Below are 21,489 nucleotides of genomic sequence, written 5' to 3'. Positions count from 1 at the left end.
AATGCTGCTGTTTGTCCTTCCTTCTAGAAGAGTACCATGACATCAGAGAGGTGATGTCATGACATGCAAGTGAATTGGATTTAAGTGAGGGAGGGCTGTGCAAAGTCACCAGACTCACTTTCTCCTTTGGAGCTATCTGAATTAAATGGCCAGATATAGATAAGAACAATTAGAGATGGCTCAGGATGCAGTGAAGGAAATAAAGAACCAATACTGGTATTAGAAGACTTAGATTTAAGTCCATCTTTTCAGGCCTACTGCTCAGTCCCACCCTGAGCAAATGTCGTAAAGGGAATTAATTCCTAACTGGATGAAATTTATTAAAGCTGTAAACAATATGTAGCATGCACTGGGCTAGGTTGGGTAATAGAGATATAAAGACTAAATTATTGTATAACTTCAAGAAGTTTATATTTCATAAATGAGCATGGCAGAGGGCAAAATGTACACATATAGAAACAATATATATACTAAATAAATAGAATGTAATTTCAAGGCAGGGCACTAACAGTTGGAAAAGATAAAGAAAAGTGCCATGTAGGAAATGCTTGAGATAAAATTTGAAGCAAGCAAAATGTCCTAAGGTGTTTAGGGAAGAAGAAAATTCATTAAAGAATGAAAGTCTGCAAAAAAGACACCAGAATGGGAAATAGAATGTTATGCATGAAAGACAGTTTGGCTATAAGAATAAGTCTGGAAAAGTAGGCTACAGCTGAATTACAAAGGGCTTTAAAGATAAGTGGATGAGCTCAGACTTGATCCCAGAAGCAATAGGGAGCTACTGAAAAATCTTCAGCAAGTGGGTGATTAGACCTGTGCTTTAAGAATATAACTTTGTAGCAAATAGCTAGAGACAGAGTAAATGTCCACCAATGGGGAATACCTAAACAAATTGTTATTTATAAATGTCATGTTGCTGTGCTAGAAAAAATGATGAATATGGAGAATACAAAGAAGCTTCAGAAGACAACTGAACTGATTAATGCAAAGTAAAAAAAAAAAAGAACCAGAACTATATACATAATGACTAGAACAATATAAATAGAAATGAGAATAGGGACAACAAAATAAAAACTACATGCTATGTAACCATAACAATCAAGTTTAAATGTGAAGTAATATGAGAATGCATCATCCTCCCTGTGCTATTTTTTTTGTTTGTTCTCTTGCTTCTTTGTTTGTTTCATTTGTTTCGCAGAAGAGGACAATCATGGATGTGGAATACCACATATATTGTTAAATGGTTTAAATTGGTGAATAGATGTTGTTTTAGTGCCTTTTTTTCTTCTTGGAGCTGTCTTTCTATTTGTCTTTCCATTTGTGAGGTGTGGCCCTTTGGGTGGGTTGGGGGAAAGGAGAGATGATAGGAAAACAAGTGATGTCAATATACTTATGTATACATATACATTTACAGCAAGCAATATGAAATGGAGGCCCACAGTTTCATATAGAATTCTTTAGTTGTGTTCTGTTGTATGTAGGAAAATGCTCTTTTTTTGATGTGTAAATTACACTTTAAAAATAGTTTTAAAGAAAAAGAGAAGAGGTTCCAGGGGCAAGGAGTGATTTGAACCAGGGTCTTGCTGCTCAAAATCCATTACAATATCTACCATGTCACCAGTCACTTTCATTTAAAATCCAAAGCAGTAGATAAGCTTCTTTAGGGCAGAGGCTGTTTCATTTTGGTATGTTAAATGCTTATCATGGTGCCATGGCATATAATAGACAACTAATAAACACTTATCCATTGATTATCTGATGATGATGATGATATATCAATGATCCATAATTTCATCGTTATAAATTCTTATGCAGCTGCTTGGTTCCCACAACAGTTAAAAAGAAAGCCTTGGCCATGGTCTTAGAGTTAGTAAGTTTCAAGGACAGGACCCAAACCCAGGTCATCTGACTCTAGTTCCACTCTTCCAGTAGTAACAGATCCTTGTGGGTAACATATAGACTGAGAGAACCACAAATTAACATTATGCTTATTATATTTTTTATTAATTTTGTTAAGCATTTCTAAAATATAATTTAATCTGATTTGGCTTCACTTGGATGTTTACTAGCTACAAATGGCCCACCCTTATGCACTATACTTACACTACCCTACTACTCACTAGGCCACCCTGCTTCTGATAGGCAATATGAGACACATCTTTGATTTGTGCAAGATGACTTCCTGTAAAATGTTGTCATCGTTTTGTTGAGAGTTGAGCAAGATCTGTTACATTCTCAATGTTGTCTCATTTCATGTATGTCATTCAAATTACCATAAAATGAGTCTTGGCATGGAGACAAATAGTCATAATCTAATCACTATGGATTAAAGTAGGAGGTAGTTTTTTTAGGTGCCAAAATTCTCCCAGAAAGTAGCACATCAAACATATGGCAATAGTTATTTGATAAATAAGAAAGAGTTGGGATTTGAGAGATAATGAATTAAGTAATATACCTGTATGAATTGTAATGGGCACTACAACATATGAACACTGTGCTGGAAGCAAATAACTGTAGGATATTAGGAGTTATCATCTTGATGCCAGCTGTATTTGTTTTTAAGCCATGTATTCTTCCAACTAGGTCTCTAGCTCCCATAATGAAGTTGAGCTGATTGTTCACTACATCTAGTTGGACCCAGACATCATGCATATTCTCCCTCCCTCCTTCTCTCTCTCTCTCTCTCTCTCATTTCCCCCTATTGCTCCCTCCCCTTCCATCTCTTTCTCCTTTGTACTCTGTCTTTCTGTCCCTGATTTCTAACCTCTTATTCTCTAAACAGTAATCGAGTCAATATTATTAGCAATACTTTGGGAATAGAAGTATCATTTGATTCCTCTGTGGCTCTGTTCACCCTCCTGGTGACTTTACCCTTCCCTGGCTAATACTCCTCTCTATGTATTATCTTCTTTAAGTTTGTTGCAAGCAACAATTATCTCTCTTTTATATTTGTACTCCCAATGCACATCACCATTCCTGGCATACAGTAAGCACTTAATCAGTTTTTAAAGATTCATTTGAAACAATGGAAATTAAATGTTTATTTTTGTCATGTATAATGATATTTCACTTATCTCTGTGATCTCTATATAGTCATTTGTATTTATTCTTTATACACTTATATATGTATTTGTCTCCCTCACTATAATGCAAGCTTATTGAAAGTAGGGCTTGTTTCATTATATGTGTATATACATACATACACACACGTATCCTAGCACCCACAGCAGTGCACAGCAAATAGTAAGCAATAAATAGTTGTTGATTATTTGATCTCCTCATTGGTACGGGTAGTTCCTTTCTTAAATCATAACTGTAAAAAGTGTAAAATAATTTTTACATCCATCCTTATGGACTGAGACAGCTCACCCTTTTGTTGTGGTTGTTACAGAGTCATTTTAGTCATGTCCATCTCTTCATAACCCCATTTGGGGTTCTCTTGGCAAAGACACTGGAGTGGCTTGCCATTTCCTTTTCCAGCTCATTTTACAGATGAGTAAACTGAGGCAAACAGAGTTAAATGAATTGCCCAGGGTCACACAGCTGGAAAGTGTCTGAGACCAGATTTGAACTCAGAAAGGTAAGTCTTCTTGGCTTCAGGTCCAGCACTCTATCCAGTGCACCCCCTAGGGCCCTAACAATAGCAATAATTATAGTAATAACCACGAAAATTACTGCAAGCATAGAACCTGGGAATAAAGCTGCAAACCTAATGAATAGATAACTGGCCTTGCAGTCATCAAAGCCTAGGTTCATGTCCTGCCTCTAACACATATTGACTTTATGTGTGTGTGGGGGGGGGGGCGCAATTGACAAGTCATTCAATCTTTTAATAAGCTAGTTAACTATGGCTAAAAAAAATGAAGAAAAAATTCTGATATGCATTCTTAGAGAAACTACCTCACCAGAGACATCCTACACCTATGAAATCATATTCCTGTACTGAAATGAATGAATGAACAAATAACACAATAATAACAAAAGGAAACTATAACTGATGAGAGGTATAGATGAGGACACAGTAGCTTCATTTTCCAAGAAGTCTTCCTAATTATGACATTTATACTTCTCCTCGGAGCTACAATATCATTGATATCACACCTTACAATGTGGTGCCTCAGTTGCATCATCTAATTTTATATTTAGACATCTCAGAGCCCATCTATTTCAACCACCTCATTTTATAGATTTAGGCCTTCGCAGGTTAAATCAGCCAAGGTTATAAAGGTCATCAGTTAGGACTGCAAATGTAAGTTGAATTTAAAACCTCTGGCTCCAGCACTCCTTCTAAAATATTCTGATACATCCTATGCTAAATTACATAGTTTTGGTGTAATTTTCTTCCTCACGCTTTCTTGTTAGTCACATCCCTTCAAGTACATAGTGAACCAAGAAAACAGAAGCAATCGCTTCTACGTCCTCCATGATGGCTAGATAAATAGTAGGATTTCAATTGATTAACAAACAGATGCACCTGGAAAGGCAGCATGGTATGTTAGAATTAGCAGTGGATTTGGAGTCACTTTGGAGTCAGTTTTGGAACAAGTATTGGGATTTGTGTTCTAGTTCCACCTCTAATACCTAGATGGTATTTCTACAGGATTTAAAGTTTGCACAAAGCTTTATATATGTTATCTCATTTGAGCCTCTCAATAACCCTGAGAGGTAGGTGCCATTATTATCCTCACTTTATGAGTGAGGAAACTGAGGCCAAGAGGTTAAGTGACCTGCCCAAGGCCACACAGCTAGTAACTGTGTGAGGCAGGATTGCAAAGCAGGTCTTCCTAACTCCAAGTCCAACACTCAGTAAGTTCCAGGGACTCCCTATTAGCTACAGGATCAAATATAAAATCCTCTATTTTGCTTTCAAAGCCCTTCATAACACAGTCACTTCCTACCTTTTTAGTCTTCTTATACCCTGTACCCCTCTGTATATTCTCCAATCAAGTCAAATCAGCCTCCTTGCTCTTCCTACTTTCAGTAGCTGCGCATCAGACCTGGGACACTCTCCCTCCTCATCTCCACCTCTGGGCTTTCCTGGCTTTTTTCTGTCTCAGCAAAAGTCCCATCTTATGCAAGAAGCCTTTCCCAGGCTCCTTCATCTTGGTGCCTTCCTTCTGAGATTGCTGTTGTGGCAGTGGTGGTTGTTGTTCAGTCATGCCTAACTCTTCATGACCCCAGTTGAGGTTTTCTCAGCAAAGATAGTAAAGTGGTTTGCCATTTTCCTCTCTAATTCAGTTTATAAATTAGGAAACTGAGGCAAACAGGGTTAAGTGAATTGCTGTAACAACAATGTTACTTGTAGTTACTGTGGAGGTCAATGACACCAGCATACAGGAGGGCTGCTAGCACAGGTTCTTTGATCTGCTTTTCTAAGGAAAGCAACTTTAAGGCATGTATAATCTTATTTTAATTAAACATATATGTGTGTGTATGTGCATATATATATATATATATGTATATATATATAAAATTCACTTAGTTCAGGGGAAGAAGTTTGCACTTTGAATTTCAGAGAAAACACAAATAGAAATTACAAGCAGAAATTATATAAACAGAGCAAATAACACATATCAACAGACAGGCTTCTGTCTGACCACAGCAATACATATATAGTTACCAGAGAGAGAAGCACCAACATCTGGGTTTTCAAAGCCAGGGGCTCCTTAACAGCTACCCAAAGTCTCCACACCAACACTCTTCCAATGAGTGAGCCCCAAGCAACATGCTAACCTCAGAGTATATATACACTTCTTTAGCGTCAAAGGACATCACAACCATTCAACTTAAACCCGTGTGACCTAGGCCTTTGATTTAAGCAGGTCATCAAAGACTCCTGATTCAATCAAAGACTCTCTCCGATTGAAACAAAGGCAAGACTCAAAGGCACTTGATTGCCTTAATGCTGAGAAGCACTCCAAAACAAAAAACAGCAAAATGTAAGTCCCACCCTGCTTGCCATTACACTTGCCCAGGGTCACACAGCTAGTAAGTATCTGAGACCAGATTTGAACTCAGGAAGACTCATTTTCCTGACTCCAGTCCTGGTGCTCTATCCACTGTAACACTCCCAATTTATTCTGTGTATATCTCATTTGTACATAGCTTTTTGTTATATTCTTTTGTTTGTTGGTTTTTTTCCCACAATTCTCTTCTATGAGACTGTGAACTTCTTGAGAGCAGAGATTGTTTTCTGCCTTTCTTTGTATCCCCAATTCTGAGCACATAGTAGGTACTTAATAATTGGTTGTTGATTATACACTGTACCACCTGCAACTCTTCCCTTTTCTAAGCCTAGGTTATTTATCTATAAGATGGGATTGCATTCACAGTACCAACCTACCTCACAGAGTTGTTGAAAGGAAATGGATTTGGATGATTTAAAATGCTATATAAACATACATTGCTATTATATAAGCTGAGGATTCATTACCTTAAGTATAGTGAATTATAGCCAATATTTAATCTTATCAACTACCAATAAAACATAGTATTATTGTCAAAATGTTCTGAATGTAAATGTAAGAATATTTTAGAAAATGACCAATCTCTGATCATACTACATAACAATAGGCCAAAAAATCCTAAGCCACAATCTGATTATATCCATTTGTATCCAATTAATAATCACAAAATTCATTAACATTTCTCTTTAATTTATACAAATATACCCAAAAACCTTTATAAGGAAAAATTCTATGGTGAATAGCTGATAATGATAAAATATATATATATATATATTTTTTTTTTTACTTTTAAATTCCATTTTTTTCCTGCCAAAAAGTTAAGGGGCTTCAAAGACAAAATAGTCAATCCTTTGAAGACAGGTACATCCCGTTGTCCCCCTTTTCAGATTAAGGTTTAGAAGAGGAGAATAGTTATTTAGCTATAATAGCTGGCTTGACAGATTCCTAGTATCATCATTCTTAGGCCTCTGCTTTATCCATTAGACCACCCAGATGGAGCATCGGAGCCAGGATATGGTTATGCTTTCATGTGACTGATTGTAATTTTTAAAAATCCCCTTTCTCCACTATTAGCTGACAGATGAGATTATTACAAGACATGGCTCATTAATAAATAACACCTAATTAGTCAGAGATTATTCTGTGATTAAGCCTTAATTTTCTGTGCTTCTCATGGAACTATTCAAATTATTCTTTATTTTTTTGTTCCTTTTCAGACTGTTTTGGAACGTGCTCTGAATTGTCCCAAAAGGTTACTCAAAGAGAAATTGACTCTTGTCTTACAGCAAGTCCCTGACAGACCTGTGACAGCTAAGAGAGATGCCTTAATAAAAGCTTGTTCCAATAGGAGAAAGGATTACATATTTATTAAGTGCCTGCTATGCACCTGGAACTGTAAGTGCTTTTTAAATATTATCACATTTGATTCTTATAACAACCCTGAATGTTAGATACCATTGTTATCTGTATTTTACAGTTGCGAATACTGAGGTAAAGACTAAGCGACTTGGTTAGGATCACACAGCTAGAAGCCGTGAGGCTAAGTCTTCGTGATTTCAAACCCGGCACTCTAACTACTGTACCACCTAGATATTCTTTCAGCCCTGGAGACCTAGTTCAGGAAGCAGTATGCAGATGGCCCAAGTTCCAGTAAAGAAGACCTTTTTTGAAGGCAAATGAAGGGTCAGACCTGTAACATGACATTTGCAGGCGCTGGCCAATACAGTAAATATTAAGTCATTACTGTGTGCATAGATGACATCATGCTAGACACTGGAGATATAAAGGCAAAAATGACAATATCAAGGAGCTTATGTTTTACTAAGGATGATATGACATCCTCACAAATAAGTCAATATACTATAAAACAGGCTGTGATGGAAGCAATCGAGAGATCAGAAAAAGAGTTCTGGAAAAATTTGGTGGAGGAGGAGAAACATTTTCGATTGGGACATCAGGGAAGGCTTGTCTGAAGAGGGGTGACCTGACTTGAGCCATAAAGGAAAGGAAGGATCCAAAAGGGGAAGACTTTAACCTTAAGAATTTTGCCTTCTATCATAGATACGATATGGACATATACAAAATCTATACCACATGCAAAATACATTTTAAAATAAGGTAATTTGGGGATGGGTTACAAAAACCTAAAGGAGATTTGAGGGAAACTAAAGATTCAAATATCAGGGATGGAGGATTGACTATGGAGAGTCATGGAAGTGGGATTACTAAAAGTAATTGTAGTAGTAATCTAAATTGATTGGAACACATAGTGTATGAAAAGGAATAATAAAAAACCAGGCTGGGAAGGTAGATTCAAGCCAGATTGTGCAGGGCTTCTAAATAAGTCTAAGGAATGTCTACGTTATGATGAAGACAATGGTGATCCACTTGAAGATATCTGAGCTATTTATTGGGTTGCATGGTCAGGCCTGTGCCCTAGGAAGATTACTTGGCAGTTGTATTGAAAATGAGTTGGAGAGGGAGGATATTTGGAGCAAGGAGAGCAATTGGGAGATTATTATAATAACTATGTGAGCTGTGTAGAAGACCTCAACTGGGACAATGGTGGTGTTAAATGAAGAAAGGGAGACAAATAAGATGCTATTTTAATAATAATAACTACTAATAATTAGTTGTTATTGTTCAATCATTTCCTCAGTCATGTCCAACTCATCATAACTCCATTTAGGGTTTTCTTGACAAAGATGCTGGAGCGGTTTGCCACTTCCTTCTCCTATTCATTTTACAGATGAGGAAATTGAGGCAAACAGGGGTAAATGAATTGCCCAGGGTCACACAGCTAATCAGTGTCTGAGGCTAGATTTGAATTCAGGATTATGAGTTTTCCTGACTCCAGGTCCAGCACTCTCTCCACTGTACCACCTAGCTGCCCAACTAATTTTTACAAAGTGTTTCATAGGTATCATATAAGCCCTATGATGATCATATGACACAAGTAAATTGTAGAACGATTGCTGACCTGCACTGGTAGGGGGAGTTTATTATTTACCAGGAGATTGTTATACCAAGGAAATCATAGATTTCAACGATCTTCCTCTTTCCATCCCGTCCCTCTCCCTGTCCACCCCGCCACCCAAACAGCTATTATAATGCTCATTTGCAGTTGAGGAAACCAAAGCTTAGAGATTAAATAATTTCACACATCTCATAAACGTTTAAAGCAGAGTTTGAACCCAGGTATCCCTGAACCTCAAGTCTAGGACCCTATCTACTATTCTATAACAAGACCCCAGCAACTGATGGGATAAAATATCATAAATTTAGAACTAGAATCGCCCTTAGAGGGAATCACATCCAATATGACTTAACAGATGAGGAAACCGAGGCAGACAGAGCTTAAGTGACTTGCTAAGGGGTACACAGCTAGGAAGTGTCTCAGGAGGGACTTGAATCTGGGTCTTCCTGACTCCAAGTCCAGAGCTCTATCCACTCACTACTCCATACTGCCTCTATAAATTTAAGCCTGGGGAGATTAAGCATCTTTTCTGAGGTCAAAATGGCGATAATAACCAGGGATGAGATTTGAACTCAGGTTCCCTTAGTCAAGAGGCTGTGCTCCTCCTGCCATACTATGCTACCTCCAACAAGGGGCATGGCAGAGAGGGAAGTGTCAAAGAAAGATGACTCCAAGGTGTCAAGACTGAGTGCCTAATCAAGGTTTAAAAATCTATGCCCATTGTCTACTGCCATCCATAAAAGATTTTGAGCTGAGCACAGGTTTGCCACAAAATACCTGTGTACCATGCTGAGGGAAATTGCTTAGAAATCAAAAAATGAATACTATATGTTTCTAAAAATTGATATTAAAAAACCTCTCTTTATACCCCTCTTTTCTCACCCTGCTAAGGTTTTGAACTCTTGACAGATGCTGGCTACGTTTCCTACCCCTTGTTCTTGGCAAAGCAAGTATCATTAAAGCCCCAACCCTGTACACCTCAACCTTATTAGCATTTTGAGGCAATGAGGATATAAAGAAACATACACACCATGTTATAAGCAATTAAGAAGTAGAAAAGTTTTTCCCTTCAGAAGTCATGACAACCAGAAGTTCAACAAGAGAAGCTTTCAAAGGGAGGGGAGGGGGAAGGGAAGCAAAACAAAACAAATAAATAGAAAAAGCATAACTTCCTTCAGAAGCTCTGCTCTCTTTCTATGGTAAGTTAATTCTATCACTTACTGTATATTTCCAAACTATTTCAGCGTGGCTAGACATTTTAATTGGCCTAATTTAGATAAATACCACAAACTAATACATTTATCTTGAACACCCTCACAGTCTGCAAATGTCAACCCTTATTGAAAGTGTGTTGGGATTAGAGTGAGAAGTAGAAGCATAGGGATGATTTAGCACTTGTTCTGGGGATTATATTTTCTCATAGTTGAGTGCTAGATTTCCCTCTCATTCCCCTCACTTTTGCCTAATTCTGTATGCTGCCCGTGTATTATTGCTGCATTTATCAGATCAGTCTGGTAATTCTAAGCACCTGTCTCAGGAGGATCCTTTGCAGAACTATATAAAGTAATCTTTAAAAAGGGCCCATTTGCAATGCTTAGAAACCTGTCATCTTTTTAGATAACAAGATTATTTATTTCTAGGAAGTTATCTAAAATGTGTTGTGTTACCTTCCTGCCCTGAAATGCTTTTTCAAGTCTTTTACTGGGACAAATGGTAGATACCATAGTGAAAGGGAAGTGATTATGCCTCTGACCTGCATCAAGCACTACAGCTACAAGGCACAGAATGGTTTAGTGTCATATCAATTGACTTGCTACCATATATGACATGGTCCCTACAGTACCTGCCATTGAAATGCTTCTCATAAATAGTAGCAAGATAAATAAATAAGCTTTCATCTACAAACATACTCTTTAAATCAAATGGATTCTGAAACACTTGACAAATTCTTCCCCATCTATGCAGTTAAATCAATAGTGATCACTTTGTTCTAACGTAACTAGTCATTAACTACAACCATCATACATATTCTAATACTAAAGTGGAGCTTTAATTTCATCGATGTGAGAATTCCCTCCAACAATGGGAATTTGTGAACATTCATACCTATCCTTTTGTATGAATCTCATTTTTTTGTCCTCTGATAAGTTCATCACTGGGGTCTGTTTTTCCTGATGGTCCAAGGACATCAGTGGAGTATGCAAGTTGACCATCCTTCATGTTTGCCACATGATTGACTCACCTCCTTACAGTCCGTATCTATTTTGTGAGGACCTATCTTTGTAAGTATAAAAAGACTCATCTCCAATAGCACATCAAAAGATTTGGCTATGATAACACATAAAACTACCATCTGCATTTTCCTTATATTATATACGGGAGATCTTAAGTTGTATGATGAGTATCTTTGACTAGAATGTGACCTGGAAAGAGGGCTTGCTATGTTTTTTTGCTACTTGGGGAACCCAGAATTCCCAGTACTTTGTACTTTTATTCCAATAACTTAGAACAGAAGCTGAAAAAAATAATGGGTGGAGATGATAGCTAGATAGACCATGTTTGGATTTTCACAACCCGAATGTTTTTCTTAAAGGTATGTATGGGAGATTGCCCTATGGAAGCACTAAATACAGGACTAGATGCAGAGGGAGAAAAGAACAATTACATTAAGTGAGAGATCCCAAACCTCATTACTAGAAGAGAGAAAATGAGATATGAAAGGAAATAGGAAGCCACTTTAGAGACCCTAGGAAAATCAAAGTGGGACTAAGGGAATATAGTTTTTACCATTATATGTAAAAAGGTGTAACAGTAATAGTAACTCAAGATTGATGTAGCACTTTTAGATTTTCAAAGCTCTTTCTTTACAACTTTATGAGATAAGTAGTGTAAATATCATCTGCTTCATGTTTCAAGTGAAAAAACTAAGACTATGAAAGATAGTAACTTGTCTATAATGACTAAGCCAGTGAAATTCTGTGGCAGGATTTGAACTTGAAGTAAAGCATACTGTCTATTATGATTCGCTGTAAATCCCTTGGGCCCATTTGAGGTGAACCAATCTCTAGTAAGAGTGCTAGAAAATGGCTGAACAAGAGGATTAAGTAAAAACAGTGTCTATGAATTCTTCTACAAGGCAGGGGGAGGGAAAGCAAAATTTTAAAGAATATAGTCGCTTGGTGCTAAAGCTCCAGTGGGATGCTATTGCTGAAGAGACAGTAATAATTTTCAAGGGGATAACGGGATACAATTTTTCCCACATTTTTTTTGCCCAAACAACTACCCTCTTCCTTTTATACTTTTTTCCACTTACTATTAGTGTACCACATCCTTACTATCTTTAAAGCTCCCTCTCTGTCTCTCTGTCTCTCTCCCTGTCTGTCTCTGTCTGTCTGTCTGTCTGTCTCTCTCTCTCTCTCTCTGTCTCTCTGTCTCTCTCTCTCTCTCTCTCTCTCTCTCTCTCTCTCTCTCTCTCATATTTTTCCAACTGAAGATTTTTATTTAACAGTATTATTCTCTTATTTTAAATTAATTTCAATTTAAAAATTAGTGGTCAATCGTCAAGGGACCCAGAATATCAAATAAACTATCTAAAGTTGTAAGGGTGGAAGAGCTTGGTAGAGCACTCTATCCACTGTGCAACCTAGCTGCCTTAGCTAGGGAACTGGACTAGATGATCTCTGAGGTCCCTTCAAGAGAATGAAGTCAAAGATACATGTAGAGAATAGACATGAAGACATGGATCTATCTCCTGAAGGACAAAAAGGCTAGGAAACTGCCTGGAGAGGACAGGGCAGTGGGAACTTCCATAAGCTATATATTGCAAATATATCATATCAGTGGGGTGAGGCAGAAGGGAAATGCATATTCTTGGGCATATATTATAGTGAACATAGGTCCTGGAGGAAAATGATTCATACCATAACTCACTCTGACCAGGTAAAAGGTTGGCCTGGATCTTTTGGATGGAGATGGGGGAAAGCAAGAAAGCCCACAGCTTCCCCTTCATTAACATGCCCACTGGTTCTATTCTACTTCACCCTTCCTCTGATTCAGTGGTGAAGGTGGGAAGAGTGGATAGAGGAAGACATTCAGATGTGCTGGTGAAAATACTCCTAGGTATCCATAGGCACTATAGGATCTCTGCAGATCAATGTTTTGTTTGAGGCTTCTATCATTTCAGTATCTTGATAAAGAAGGCAGAAATGGGGAGATGGCACATGCTCCCCTCCAGGGATTACTTTTTGCTGTGTTTTCAAGTAGCACATATAGCAGGAAGGAGATGGCTAGTGGCCTGCATGCTTAAGAATGACCAGTGGACACCTTTCTTCATGATGCATTTGGCCCCACAGTGGTCCAGGTCGTATGACAATATATAGGGACTACACAGGATTTCTTTGACATTCAGGAAGCCAATGAAATCATATGGTCTTGTTTAATATAGGTCAAAGGTCATAGAGACCACATCAATCCTCTTAGAGGGTTTTTGAGAGAGTAAGAGTTGATATACAGATCTTTGGTTGGGTCCTGACTGCCATTTATGTCTTTCCTAGAGGGTCATGATTTCAAATGAAAATCTGTTTAGAAAGTCTATCTAAAGGGTCAACAGAACTCGCCATGTGTATAGCACTATGGCACATGTTCACAGGCTTTTGATTTTATAACTTCAAAGCACATTTTACTTAGAAGTCCAAGTAAGACAAAGGAGGGCCCCGAAACAGGAAGCATGGATCCAAAAGGAAGCCAAATTCATTAGTCCAGGGATGAGGATGTAATCTTAAGGATAGCAAGGAGAAGATCTGCCCAATGTTATGGAGAAATCTGAAGATTCAATTAAATAAGATTGAAGGACAGAGGGAAAAGGAATAGCAAGTGAAGACCCAGGCTGGTGCTTGTTTTCAGCAGCACTAAAAGAGAAAGTGGATGGCATTTGAGGAGTTAGAGAAGGAAGATAATTGTGAGAGGGAAAAGTAAAGCTCTGCTAGGAAATATGTTTAGTTATTTACTCAACCTCAAATTTCTTCCCATTCATTATTAAAATTATTGCCATATTTCATTTGCTTTGTGCTTCTATTTTTAATACTAGATGACTATTAACATGTTTTGAAGCCCAAAAATTATTTTTGTAATTGAATATGAAGGGTATGTTTAGGGCCTACCTGAATACCTAGCTTTCTAGCTTTATTTTATATTACTTCCTTTCACATGCTTGGTGTTCCAGCCAAACTGGGATCCTGTTTTAAGCATTCCACTCCCACTTCCATGCATTCAGACCAGCTGTCCCCAAAGCCTGGAATCCACTCCTAACATTACTTCAAGACTCAACTCAGATGCTGCTTCCTATGTGAACTCTTCCCCGTTCTTTCCAGTTGTTCATATTCCTGGCCTCCTCAAATGACCTGATATCTACTTCTCTTTTGCATATTATATTGCCCTTGTAGAATACAAGACTACCAAGGGAGATTCATTTTCACTTTTCCCTAAGACCTAACATGTTACCTTGGGTATAGGAGGTACTTAATAAGGATATGCTGAATTGAAACAAATTGACAAATAAAAGAATTGTTTTTATTTGTAAGTATGCAAAATAAATCAATGTGGCATAAATCATAACATAATTTTGTTCTGTTCTCTCCCATAAGAGACGGAAAATTTGTTTTTAAAGACCCCCATTACATGGCTTTGTGCTAGATTTGGTAACTCTCATCATTCTGTAATTTCACAAGTTTGGACCACCTTAGTTTCTGCACCTTGACACCTTCATCAGCACTGTGAAGCTTACGTATTGTTTCACATACTGGAATTTTTATTACATACTGTTCTTTCACTACTGGAGACCAAAGACTTTTCTTTAAAATGAAAACCAGTAAGCAGTTCATCAAACTCATTATTTTATACAAATTATTATGTAGTAGATAATTTTATTTAAATATGATGGTACCTATTTTCTCTCCACAGATATTCTAGAATATTAGAAAGTAAGTATGAAAGTAGTGTTCAGTCATATTCATATAGTAAATTGATTCAAATTTTATATTTGCAGAAACTAAAATATTCCAGGTTATTTTCATGGTGACTCATATGACCAGATATTTCTTATTATTAAACATTTAAACAGAAATAAACACTTCAAGGAGCCATTGATAGGAGACAGTGTGGTACTATAGCAGATAGGATACTGAATTATGAATCAAGTGAAAGTAGATTCAAATCCTGACTCCGAAACTTAGGTGATTCTGGGCAAGATAGAACCTCTTTTGAGTTCAATTCCTCTTCTCTAAAATGTGGATAATAATGGCATATACATTATAGGGCTGTTACGAGGATCAAATGAGATAATACATGCGAAATGGTATTTAAGTTTAAAATGCCATGCTAGTTGTTGTTCAGTTGTCTTTCAGTCACGTGCAACTCTTTGTGACCCTCTTTGCGGTTTTCTTGGCAGATACTAGAGTGATTTGCTGTTTTCTTCTCCAGATCATTTTATAGATGAAGAAAGGGAGGCCAACAGGGTTAAGTGACTCACCCAGGGTCACAGAGCTAGTAAGTATCTGAGATTTGAACTGAGGAAGAAGAATCTACCTTACTCCAAGCCCAGGCCCAGCACTCTATCCACTGGGCCACCTAGTTGCACTTAATAAATGCTTTACACCCCCTCCCCCATCCCTTCCTTTCTGCATGCCATGCAGTATTCCAAGCACTGGGAATACAAATACAAAAGTGAAACAAAATTAATAGAATACAGTTTTGGGAAGGAAATGCATTAGCAGCTGGGGGAATAGAAATATCTTTATGAAGACATTGGTTCTTGATCTGCATCTTGAAGGAAACCAGGGATTCTGAGAGGTAGAAATCAGGACAAGGTGCATTCTGGGCATGGGAGACACCCAGAACAAAGGCATGAAGAAAGGAGTTGGAGTATTATTGTGTGTGTTCAACATGAAATAGGCCAGTGTGTCTGAATTATAAAGTGGGAGGAGAGTAACAAAGTACACGAAGACTAGAAAGGAAGAAAGGGGCCAGTTATAAGGAGCTTTAAGTGAAAATTTTGAGTTTTTTTTAAATATAAAATAAAATATAATACCAAAAGCTTCAAAAGGGAGCCACTGGCTATGTCAGGTCAACTACATAACCTTGGTCATGTCATTTAAACTTCAAAAGGAAACCAGTGGCTATGTCAGGTCAACTATGTAACCTTGGACATGTCATTTAACCACTCTGGGCTTCATTTATTAAATGAAGATAAAGAGCAAGATGACTTTGAAGATCCCTTTCATTTCTAACTCTATGATTCTACCTATAAACCTCATTATGGAAAGAGATTTCTTATTAAAAAAAGAATAAACTACATAAAAAGGGAGTAGGTGGCATAGCATTATATGTCAAGGAACTCATAGATGAGAAAGTTTGGCCTAATAGGCAGAGAGCTGGCCTCAAAGTCAGGAAGACTTAGATTCAAGTACTGTATCTGATACATACCACCTGAGTGACACTGGACAAGTCCCTTAAACTCTGTGTTCCAGAGAACTCTCTAAGAATATAAAGTGCAGAGAAGGTTTTGACCTGAATTGATGGAGGTAAATTCTTTATCATGCATCTTCTATGTCAATAAAAACTTTATCCCCCTCCCTACCCTTCATGTGAGGAAATCCAGGAATCAAAAGATTAAGGCATGATGGAGAACATTTAAAGGTCAGCAGAGGAAGGAATGGGAATGGCATGTCATGACAATATATTACCAATCAATTGTACAGAAAGAGGAAAGAGACGAGAGGCTCTGAAAATAGATCACAGCAGTAGCATAGAAAATTGATGTCATAATGATGGACTTCAATTATCCAGATATTTGTTGGAGTTCTCTTTCATTGATAAGCAGAACAACTAACGATTGTTTGGCTTATCTTGATGCTTTTAAATTTGGATGAAGCATAGAGGGGTGACACTATTCTAAATTTGATTTTCTGCAAAAAAGATGATCTCATTCAAGTAAAAATGATGGGAACCTTGAAAAGAAGGGATCATTCTATTTAGAAAATTAAGTGTTGTGGGCAGCTAGATGGTGCAGTGAGTAGAGCACAGGCCCTGGAGTCAGGAGGACCTGAGTTCAAATCTGACCTCAGACACTGACACACTTACTAGCTGTGTGACCTTGGGTGAGTCACTTAACACCAATTGCACTGCCTTCCCTAAATTTACATTTAAGGATATTAATTTTGGTAGAATTGAGGAAAATGGACTACATTAGGGAGAGACTTGAGGCAAAGAGATAAATTAGGAGGGTGTTGTAATAATCTAAGCAAGAGCGATAAAGGCCTGAGCTAAAGTGACAACTGTGTGAGTAATGAGAAAGGGTCAGATTGAAGACATATTGTAGAGGTAGAAATGTCAAGATTTTTTAACTGGTGGGGGTCAATGGGGTGAGGAAAGAAGAATCAAAAATAATACTTAGGTTATCAAGACACTCCATTATCTATCTCCTTAACCATCCCATATGTTCTGTCCTTTCCAGGACAAAAGTTGTTCACTTTGAATGAAAGGGAAAGGGACTGGAACCACTGATTCCATTGATACAAGGAATGCTCAGATAAGGAAAGTCCCTCTACCAATGAAGATCAGCAACTTCTCTATCAATTATACTCTTAGAGAACTGCCCAGAGCACTGACATATTAAAAGCTTCTCCAGCATCACATAGCCAATAAATTTCAGAAACAGGACTTGAATCTTGACTTGGGTCCCAGGAGATTGGAAGAATGGTGGTGCTTTCAACAGAAATAGAGAAGTTTGGAAAAGTGATAGGTTTAGGGATAAAGAAATTGAGCATGGGATCAGAACAATCATTGGAACATGGCTCCTTTTTATCTTTGTATCCCCAGGGCAAAGCACAGTGAATGGCATATAGTTGGTGCTTACTACATTTTTAATTGATTGATAATAAGTCTCATATGCCAGTTTTTCTTAAAAGAACTACATGTCTAGCTCTGGAAGGGACCTTAGCAGCCATATGACAAAGTCTTCATTTTACAGCTAAAGAAACTGAGGTAAGGGAAGCTCAAAAGAAGCAGGAGAGATGGAGCTACATGCTTGATTTTTATTTGTTTTTGTTTGGATCACCAGAAGAAAAACTGGAAGATTTTATAGTCTCTACTTTATTTGTTATTGTCTGCTCTAGAAAATTGTGGCAAGCTTTGACTTGTTTCCGTCTCACATTTTTTTTTTTTGGGGGGGGGGGGGTCAGGACAATTGGGTTAAGTGATTTGCCCAAGGTCACACAGCCAGTACATGTGTCAAGTGTCTGAGGCCAGATTTGAACTCAGGTCCTCCTGCCTTCAGGGCCGGCGCCCTACTCGCTGTGCCACGTAGCTGCCCCCAAGTCTCACATTTTCAATCCAGGATGAGTAAATCATTCTCAGAGATGAGAAACAAGATATATGGTTTACTGGCTACTAACATCCCTGTGGCTGCATTTCTGGATGTCAAAAACATTGTTCATCTTATTTTTTCAATCATTTGGTTTCTTTTCTTTCAGATATCTTCAAAACCGATTCTTCAATTCTTTCAAAAGCATGTCATCTACAGAATGGCTTTTATGGACTAATAGAATCTCAGAGTTGGAAGTTCATCTAGTTAACCTATACCTGAGAAGGAATCCCCTCTATGACATTCCCGAGAAACGGGCACCCAAGTTTCCACTAGAAGGCCTGGAGAACTTGCTACTTTCATCTTCTGTGAGTACCTTCTCTAGTTCAGTGACTCTCCCTGAATTTATCTTCTGAAATGTCATTTCCAACATATGGCACTTCTTTAGACTGGCTTCTTGATTTGGTGCAGGTGGAACTAAATGGCTTCCAAGCTTCATTCCTGTTCCTATACCCTGGGATTCTGTGATATTATGATGATATTTCCTCATATAGTACATTGGTAGTGACTAATACATTAAAGTCTAAATGTTATGGTTTCATTGTTTTTAATAAAGAGAACAGAAGCTAGTAAATCATCTACTTAAAATAATAACCCTGACTTTGATTCCTGGCACAATTCTAGGTTATAATACACAATAAGACCAAGAATATAAGAGAATTTTGTCAAGAATCAAAGTCAAGCTTATGATTTTCAGGTTCTCCTTTTCCATTTGTTGAACACTGGGACATTTTTCCTCTTGTGGTCTTGCAGAAACTGTCCCATTCCCCATAACCTTTCAACAACAGCTCAGCAGTCACATGTGCCGATTCTTCTAGAATACAACGACATGGTACATCCACTCACAGTGACTTGGTTTCATTTAGGGAGCTCAGATTATCCCTTATTTCTTCCTCTTTTTTCTCAATTTTTAAGACCCATAGTGAATTTTTGGCCTTTCCTTTCTAGTCCTGAGTTCATTCCTCTGGACTGCAAAAATATTTAAAGCACAGTAACACCACAAATAAAACTGACTGAAGTGTTTCTGCCATCTATGTTTTATCCATTTTCAATGTTACTGATACCCTCTTTATCACTATTTCTTGGTAGCCATTGTTTTGTTCTTCCCTCAATTTCAACTTCTTCTGTTCTTTCATATATATTGGAACTTAATTGCTCAATGCTTCCCAAGTAATGATTTTATCCTTTATTGATCTTCTTTCACCCAATGTAACCAAAGAAGACCTCTGTAACTCCACTTTTTTTTGATATTCCTTACCAGACTCTGCTCCTTCTGAGGTTTATCACTCCTGACACTATTTAACAGAAACACACAACTCTTTTGAATTAATTTGCCATTATCTGCTATCATTTCCATCTTCTTCCTACATGTGTCTTTTAAAGAATTAAGTTGTTTTATTTATTTCCTGTCCATCTTCATGAAAAGCTTTCCTCCCCTTTTTAAGTGACTTTCTAAGAGAATAGTCACACTCTTCTCCAAATTCCTGTCACTGAGACTTAACAACAAGAATGACTACTTGACTTCTTCCCAGGTACCTGAGGCTAATTTCTGGGAATCTGAAAATAAAAATTGGCAGTGGCAACATGCCAATGCTCCAATGTTTTGGGTCTGCCAATTTACTATGAGTTCTTTCAGTATTCAACTTCAAGGATGATTCATGACTTCTTGCTTCACCACCACTTGGTTATCATCTTCTGTAAAGTAATCTTTTATATACTTGAAGATGAATATTAAATGATTCCTTCACTTTTACTGCACTTTAGTATTTAAATCAAAAGGAACATCACAGCATCTTCACTTAAAATTCAATGATTTCAGTAGCCAAATAAAATTTGAAGATATGCCCTAGAAATTGAGATTTATGTAGACAGAGCTGAGTTGACGAGAAAGAAGGAAGAAAAGTACAATGAATGTTCTTAGGTATTGACATAATCTGCTCAAACCCTGTTTCTTTCTTTCTAGAGAGGAGGTGGGATACTAAAGCAAAAACAACTGGAATTATTGTTAAGTCCGTTTAGTGCTACTTGTCATTCACTCATTTCAGTTCTGTCTGACTCTGTGATCCCTCTGGGGGTTTTCTTGGCAAGGATACTGGAGTGATTTGCCATTTCCTTTTCCAACTAATTTTACAGATGAAGAAACTGAGGCCAACAGAGTTAAGTGACTTGCCTAGGGTCACAAAGCTAGTAAATGTCCGGGGCCTGGTACTCTATCCACAATGCCACTTAGCTGTACATTTAATGGAACTACTGATCATCAAAAGAATTTTCACAATCCATAGGGTTATAAGATCACAGATTTAGAGTTGGAATGAACCACAGAAGTCATCTAGTTCAAACACTTTATTTTATAGACAAGAAAACTCAGGCCCAGAGATACTGAGTGATTTGCTTCAAGTAATAAAAATAATAAACCTCAGAAGTGGGATAAGAACCCTAGTCTTCTGTCTTCCGAATCAGTAATCTTTCTACTCTTCTAGTCTCTCTCCCTATGTATACGTTTTTCTCACTTACTGAACAATGGTGCCAGAGGATTGCTTACGTAAGCCTACTGAATTAATAAAGGACTCTAGCTCCCTTTGCTCTTCTGAATACTGTGCAGTTAGGCTCAATGTTCAGAAGTCATTCAGATCAGTCTGCAATCTTGGCAGAGTTGACCAGTCCTTGATTGCACGTCATCTATATTTTGTGTCATTTCCCAGATCAGGACAAAAGGAAATCTTCAAGGTAGGCATGTGTTCTAACTTTGATTTTAGCATTAAATTATATTTGAGTAAATATAATTTCCTGTATAAGTTTTGTCCCTCACCACATAGAAAGAACCCAAGAGAATAATTAAGACCTGTCTTGTATAAGTAAATTAATGTAGATTTTTTTTAAAGAAAAAGAGTAGGGGCGGAGCCAAGATGGCGGCTGGTAAGCACGGACTAGAGTGAGCTCCGTACCCGAGTCCCTCCAAAAACCTATAAAAATGGCTCTGAACCAATTCTAGAACGGCAGAACCCACAGAACAGCAGAGGGAAGCAGGGCTCCAGCCCAGGACAGCTCGGATAGTCTCTGGGTGAGCTCTATTCCACACGGAGCTGGGAGCTGGGAGCTGGGAGCTGGGAACGGAGTGGAGCAGAGCC

General features: G+C 37.7%; 1 protein-coding gene and 1 long non-coding RNA gene across 2 annotated transcripts in view; one reads left to right on the top strand and one right to left on the bottom strand.

The window, feature by feature from the left end:
• The window catches only part of TRDN (triadin), a gene marked incomplete in the record, with an annotated part of 469,162 nt that overhangs the window by 265,616 nt on the left and 182,057 nt on the right, over positions 1–21,489 (bottom strand).
• The window catches only part of LOC118856969, a 62,853-nt gene that overhangs the window by 36,215 nt on the left and 5,149 nt on the right, over positions 1–21,489 (top strand). Inside the window, exons 2-3 of the long non-coding RNA XR_005010899.1 lie at positions 7,184–7,361; positions 18,471–18,669. This is a non-coding gene — a long non-coding RNA (uncharacterized LOC118856969). The remainder of the gene's footprint in view (positions 1–7,183; positions 7,362–18,470; positions 18,670–21,489) is intronic.

This window comes from Trichosurus vulpecula, chromosome 7 (genome assembly GCF_011100635.1).
Source record: "Trichosurus vulpecula isolate mTriVul1 chromosome 7, mTriVul1.pri, whole genome shotgun sequence".
Lineage (NCBI taxonomy): Eukaryota > Metazoa > Chordata > Mammalia > Diprotodontia > Phalangeridae > Trichosurus > Trichosurus vulpecula.
The sequence above is the reverse complement of the archived record's forward strand: the minus strand, read 5'-3'. Positions and strand labels throughout refer to the sequence as shown.